Below are 6,892 nucleotides of genomic sequence, written 5' to 3'. Positions count from 1 at the left end.
CCATCCTTTCTTCCTTCCGCTATTACACTCCTGGCTGTTTGCTCCCTCCTTTCCTCCCTCCCTCCCTCTCTCCCACCTCCCTCCACTGCTCCACCCTTCCTCCACCACCTCCTTCTACCCCCTCCCCCATCTCCATCCCTCCTCCCCCATCTCCCTCCCCCTTCCCCCTACCTCCCTCCCCCTTCCCCCCGTACGCTTCCCTCCCTTCCTTCACCACCTCCCTCCTCCCCACCTCCATCCCTCCTCCCCCCACCTCCCTCCCCCTTCCCCCGTACGCTTCCCACCCTTCCTTCACCACCTCCATCCCCCCCTCTCCCCCTATCCCCCCTCCCCCGTGCGCTTCCCACCCTTCCTTCGCCACCTCCATCCCCCCTTCCCCTCCCCCGTGCGCTTCCTCCTTCCCCCCTCCCCTCGTGCCTTCCCACCCTTCCTTCACCACCTCCCTCCCCCTCCCCCTATCCCCCCTCCCCTGTACGCTTCCCACCCTTCTTCCTCCACCACCTCCCTCCCCCCCTCCCCCCTCCCCCCCGTGCGCTTCCCTCACGTCACACCTCTTTCTTTGACTCCGCCATTTATTTTCACTCGCACACATCACACATTCAGTTCGCGGGCCTTCTTGCTTTTTTGCGTGTGTCTGTGTGTACGTGTGTATGTGTGCGTGCGTGTGTGTGTGTGTGCGTGCGTGCGTGTGTGTGTGTGTGTGTATACGTGTGTTCGTGTTTGTGTGTGTGGGGGGGGGGGTTGTTTACGTGTGTGTGTGTTTGTGTGTGTGTGTACGTGTGTGTGTGTGTGTGTGTGTGTGTGTGTGTGTGTGTGTGTGTGTGTGTGTGTGTGTGTGTGTGTGTGTGTGTGTGTGTGTGTGTGTGTGTGTGTGTGTGTGTGTGTGTGTGTGTGTGTGTGTGTGTGTGTGTGTGTGTCTGTACGTATGCATGTGTTATGTGTACGTGTGTGTCTGTGTGAGTGTTTATGTACGTGCGCTTGTGTTTATGTGTGCGTGCGTGTGTGTGTTTATGTACGTGTGTGTGTGCGTGTGTTTACGAGTCTTGGATGGATATTTCCCTCGATTTGCATTTATTTCTATTCAGGAATAATGGATGGGTGTTTGTCTGTCTTCACTGTCTTCCTGTTTGTCTCTCTTTCTCTGTCTTTTTGTATGTCTGTCTGTCTGTCTGTCTCTCTCTCTCTCTCTCTCTCTCTTTCTCTCCTTCTTTCTTTCTTTCACTCTCCCTCTATTTCTCTCACTCTCCTCTTTCTTTCTTCTCTCTCTCTTCTCTTTCTCTTCTCTTCTTCTCTTCTTCTTCTTCTTTCTTCTTCCTCCTCCTTCTCTTCTCTCTCTTCTTTCTCTTCTCTCTCTCTCTTCCTCTCTCTCTCTTTCTCTCTCTCTCTCCTTCCCTCCCTCTCACCCCCTTCTTTCTCTATCTGTCTATAGCCAAAGAATCTACATGTTGTTGCCGTTATACCCAATAGGACATTATCGCACAATAACAATGACTATGGATATTATGATCGCAATTTTAAAGTTATTACTAAGGGTATTTACGAAAGGAAAAGAAAGAAAGAATAGACAGAGAGAGAGAGAGAGAGAGAGAGAGAGAGAGAGAGAGAGAGAGAGAGAGAGAGAGAGAGAGAGAGAGAGAGAGAGAGAGAGAGAGAGAGAGAGAGAGAGAGAGAGAAAAGAGAGAGAGAGAAGAGAAAGAGAGAGAAGAGAGAGAGAAAGGAAGAGAAAGAAGAGAGAGAAGAGAGAGAGAGAGAGAGAGAGAGAGAGAGAGAGAGAGAGAGAGAGAGAGAGAGAGAGAGAGAGAGAGAGAGAGAGAGAGAGAGAGAGAGAGAGAGAGAGAAGAGAGAGAGAGAAAGGAAGAGAAAGAAGAGAGAGAACAGAGAGAGAGAGAGAGAGAAAGAGAGAGAGAGAGAGAGAGAGAGAGAGAGAGAGAGAGAGAGAGAGAGAGAGAGAGAGAGAGAGAGAGAGAGAGAGAGAGAGAGAGAGAGAGAGAGAGAGAAGAGAAAGAAGAGAAAGAGAGAAGAGAAAGAAGAGAGAGAGAGAGAGAGAGAGAGAGAGAGAGAGAGAGAGAGAGAGAGAGAGAGAGAGAGAGAGAGAGAGAGAGAGAGAGAGAGAAGAGAAAGAAGAGAGAGAAGAGAGAGAGAGAGAGAGAATGAGAGAGAGAGAGAGAGAGAGAGAGAGAGAGAGAGAGAGAGAGAGAGAGAGAGAGAGAGAGAGAGAGAGAGAGAGAGAGAAAGGAAGAAAAGAAGAGAGAGAGAGAGAGAGAGAGAGAGAGAGAGAGAGAGAGAGAGAGAGAGAGAGAGAGAGAGAGAGAGAGAGAAAGGAAGAGAAAGAAGAGAGAGAGAGAGAGAGAGAGAGAGAGAGAGAGAGAGAGAGAGAGAGAGAGGGGGGGGGCTGGATATACAAGTGGAATAATGAACATATGTTGTTGAAAGTAAAACTACCGTGTTAATACTATTGTACCGAAAAAATACATGATACGCAAACTAGATTTATTAAAAATGAGATAAATAAATATAGTTTATGTATATACATTTGTGTATGATAGGATATGTGCATAGCTAATACAACTGTATGTTGGATAATGTAAATGGATAGAAGTGTAGAATGAGAGAATAGATGTATAGAATGGTGTACATGTTTGAATAATATGTGGTGGATATGAAGACATTGGAAGCAATAATCTATGTCTATAGGTATTCCTCTCCCCCCTCCTCTCTCTCTATCTATCTATCTCTATCTATATAGCTCCCTCCCTCTCTCATTCCCTCCTAAACTCTCTCTCTCTCTCTCTCCCCCCCCCCTCTCTCTCTCTCTCTCTCCCTCTCTCTCTCTCTTCTCTCCCTCCCTTCCTCCTTCCCCATTTCTCCCAGTGTATCTCCTTCCTCCTCTCTCTCTCTCTCTTCTCTCCCTCCCTTCTTCCTCCCCCATCTCTCCCAATCTATCTCCTTCCTCCTCCTCATTCTCTTTCTCTCTCCATCTAAACCCCATCTCCTCCATCTCAGCATCCGAGATGAACCCCTGAGATGAGGCACAGCATCTTCATCTCCCTCTCCCTCTTTCTCTGGATGCTTGAGATGAAGGAGATGGGGTGTGGATGGAGAGAGAGAAAGAGAAAGAGGAAGGGGAAGGAGATAGATTGGGAAAGGTAGGGAGGGAGGAAGGGAGGGAGGAGGGAGGGAGAAGAAAGAGGTGAAGGTAGATGTGAGTAGGATGAAGAAATAGGAGAAGATAAAGAAAGTAGGAGAAGAAAGGAGGAAGATGTGAGGGAGATGGAGAAGGAGAGGAAGAAAGAGGAGGAGAAGAGGATGAAGATTTGTAGGAGATGAATGAGGATGCTAGAAGACGAAGAAACAAGTGAAGAGGAGGTCCAAGGGAAAGAGATCTAGGGGAAGAAGGGGAAGAAAATAGAAGTAAACGAGAGGAAAATGGAGGAGGAGTAAAAGATAGAGGAGGAAGTAGAGGTGAGGGAAATGAAAGAAGAAAGAAGACGAAGAAAGGGGAGGAAGTGAGGAGGGGGAGATGGAGGAGGAGAAGAAGAAGAAGAAAGAAGAGGAGATAGATGTAAGGAAGATGTTGGAGGAGGAGAGTGGAAGAAGAAGAAAGTGAGGAAGTGAAAAGGGGAGAAGTGGAGAAGGAAAAGAAAGTGGAGGAGATAATTGAGAAGGAGATGAAGGAGGAGGAGGATTGGGAAGAGGAAGAAAAGAAAGAGGAAGAAGTATATGCGGAGAAGATGCAGGAGGAGGAGAAAATAAAGAAGGAAGAGGAAATGGAAAAGGGAGAGATGGAGGATGAGAAGGAGGAGGGAAGGTGGAAGCAGAGGTGAGAAGATGAAAAGAGAAAAGTAGAAGAAAATTAAAGAAGTGGAGGCAGAGGAGATGGAAGAGAAGAAGAGAGGAGAGGAAGTGGAGTTGATAAGAAAAGAGGAAAAAAACGAGGAAAGAAAATAGAAATATAAGGGAGAAGTAGAAACAGAAGGAGGAGGCAAAGGAAGATAAAGTAGGGAAGAAAGAAGAAAAAGTAGAGAAAAAAGGAAGAAATGGAAGTGGAGGAGGTGATGTTAAAGAAGGAGAAAACAGGGATGGAAGTATTGGAAGAAATGGAGAAGAAGGAGATAAAAGTTAACAACGAAAAGAGGAAGAAGGAATGGAGGAATAAGAAGAAGACAGGGAAGAAGAGACGAAGGAAAAGGAGGTAGATGAGAGATCTGAAGAATGAAGAGGAAGAGGAAAAGTAGGGAGTATTGGCTACAACCCTGCCAAATATATTATGAATTGCATGGGCATTTGAACCATTGCTGATAGCAAACAAGATAAAAACATGACCAGAATTTGTCATTTCAGCCGAAGAAGATCGTATGATGGAAGCTGAAAACAATGACCGGTTAAAGCATTTTCATGACATGAAGCACAAATATCAAGAGACCTGAAAGCGTTAATGTATTTCAGTACAGGTCCATACTAGTTTTTAAAACTTTCTTGGTATCTGTCCTGTATCAGTACACAAAATATTTAAGAATACATAAAGATTTCCCATTTCAGGTATCATGTCCAAGTCAAAAGGCCCTATATTTGAGACTGGTGTTAAATTTCACCATTGTTTGACCTCTGGTGACCTTGACCTTTTTTTGAGTAGTCTTGCTTACATCCATCTTGCAGCTTACTTCCTAATCTACAAAATGAGTGGTCATACATAACTATATGTTGTTTAGTTCAAAAGTTATTGGCATTCTAGTTTCTCCTACTCCCAATTTTTCATGCATCCGAGGGTGCTGACTTTTCAGACAAAACACTGAATAGCTCCATTACTGCCATTTCAGCATGTCCACCCTCGCTAAAAAAAAAAGAAAAAAAAGTGTTCCAGGAGACCCCCTACAAAAATCAAGTGAGTGATTTAGGGGCCCTCGCGACCCCGAAAATACCCCTTGGCTCCAGGACTACTCTTTTTCTTATCCTCTCTCTGTCTCATCCTCTCTCTCTCTCTCTCTCTCCTTCTCCCGCTCTCTCCCTCCCTCTCAGTCTCTTCTTGCCCCCCTCTATCCCTCACTCCCTCCCTCTCATTCTCTCTCTCCCTCTCATTCTCTCTCTCCCTCTCTATCCCTCCCCTTACTCCCTCCATCCTCTCCCTCACTCTCTCTCTCTCTATTTTCTTATCATCTCTCTGTCTCATCCTCTCTCTTTCTCTCCTTCTACCCCTCCCTCAGATCTTCACAGTCTCTTCTTGTCCCCCTCTCTCCCTCACTCTCTCCCTCTCTTTCTCTCTCTCTCTACCCTTACTCCCTTCATCCTCTCCCTCCCTCCCTCTCTTCTTTCTATCCCTCCCCTTAATCGCTCCCTCCCTCTCTTCCTTTCTTCTTTCTCCCTCTCCTCCCTTCCTCCCTCCTCCCTCCCTCCCTCTCTCTTTCCCCCTCTCTCTCTCCCTCTCTTTCTGCCTCCCTCCCTCTCTTTCTCTTTCTCTCCCTCTCTTTCTCTCTCGCTCCCTCTCTTTCCCTCTCTCTCTCTCCATCTCTTTCTCCCTCCCTCTCTCTCTCTCTCTCTCTCTCTCTCCCTCTCTTTCCCTCTCTCTCCGACCCCGCCCTGCCTCGGAAGCGGCGCGTGTGCTTGTCTTGCCCTATTTAGGAAGAGGGTGAAGCGCCCCTTATCGTTTGTCTTCCTAAATCCCTGTCAAGGATGACATAGGACTCTGAGGGTCGCGGCGGCTCTGTGGGGTGAGCTGTGGGGTCGTCGGGGCACGTTCTGGGGTCCATGTGATACCCCGTGGTCTGGCTGGGGTGGGTGGGGGTTTTTAGGGAGGGGGTGGGGAGGGAGGGAGGGGAGTGTGTCTCTGTCTCTGTTGCTCGTTTTGTGGGTTTAGATTTTATTTTTATTTTTGGGGAGGTCTATTTGTTCTTTGTTTCTCGTTTTGTGTGATGGTCTGTTTGTGTGTCTGTCTGCCTTTCTCTCTCTCTCTCTCTCTCTCTCTCTCTCTCTCTCTCTCTCTCTCTCTCTCTCTCTCTCTCTCTCTCTCTCTCTCTCTCTCTCTCTCTCTCTCTCTCTCTCTCTCTCTCTTTCTCTCACTCTCTTTTTCTCTGTCTATCTGTCTCCCTTCCTTCCACATCCCTCCTGCATCTATATTTCCCCTCCCATATGCTTCTTTCCTGTCCCACTATTTTTCTGTTCTGATTTCCGCCCTTGATTTCATTTCCATTTTTGTTACTCTCTTCTTATTGTTTCCTGTATTCTCTTATCTTCTCTTATTTCCCAATTCCCCATCTTTTCTCTCGTCTTTCTTTTCTCTCTTTTTGTTTATTTTTTAGCCGTTATGGATCTGATTATGAAATAGACCAAATTTTCGAGTTTTTATTCATCTATTTATTTATTTCGGTTACTGCAATCAGTGACCATTTGTGTCTATTTCACTTCTTACCTCCTTTTACTCATCCCTCGTCTTCCATTACTCTTTTTTTCTGCTTGTCTCCCTTCGTCTCCCTCCTTTTCCATGTCTTCTGCTTCCCTCCTTCCTTTCTCTTCCGCCCCCCCCTCCCTTCTCCTTCTCTCTTTCCCCTCTTTAACCCTCCATTTCTCCTTCCTTGTTTTCCCCCTATCTCCTCTCTTTCTCCCTTCTTTTTCCCCTCCCTCCTCCCTCCGATTTCCCGTACCTCCTCCCTCTCTTCCACTCCCTTCCCTCATCCTTTTCCCCTGCCTCCCTCCCTTCCTCCTCCTTTTCTTCTTTCTCTTCTTCCTTTCCCCTCCCTCCCTCCTTTCCACTCCCTCTCCTCCCTTTTTTCCATCCTTCCCTCTCCTTTCCCCCTCCCTCCCCTCCTTCCTTTCCTCCTCCTTTTTCCTCCCTCTCCCCTCACTTTCACCCTCTCACCTCCCCCCCTTTTCCCTCAGTCCCTCTTTCTCTTCCCTTCTT

The sequence above is a fragment of the Penaeus vannamei genome, chromosome 28, assembly GCF_042767895.1.
Source record: "Penaeus vannamei isolate JL-2024 chromosome 28, ASM4276789v1, whole genome shotgun sequence".
In the NCBI taxonomy this organism is placed as follows: domain Eukaryota; kingdom Metazoa; phylum Arthropoda; class Malacostraca; order Decapoda; family Penaeidae; genus Penaeus; species Penaeus vannamei.
This window is presented reverse-complemented; position numbering follows the sequence as displayed.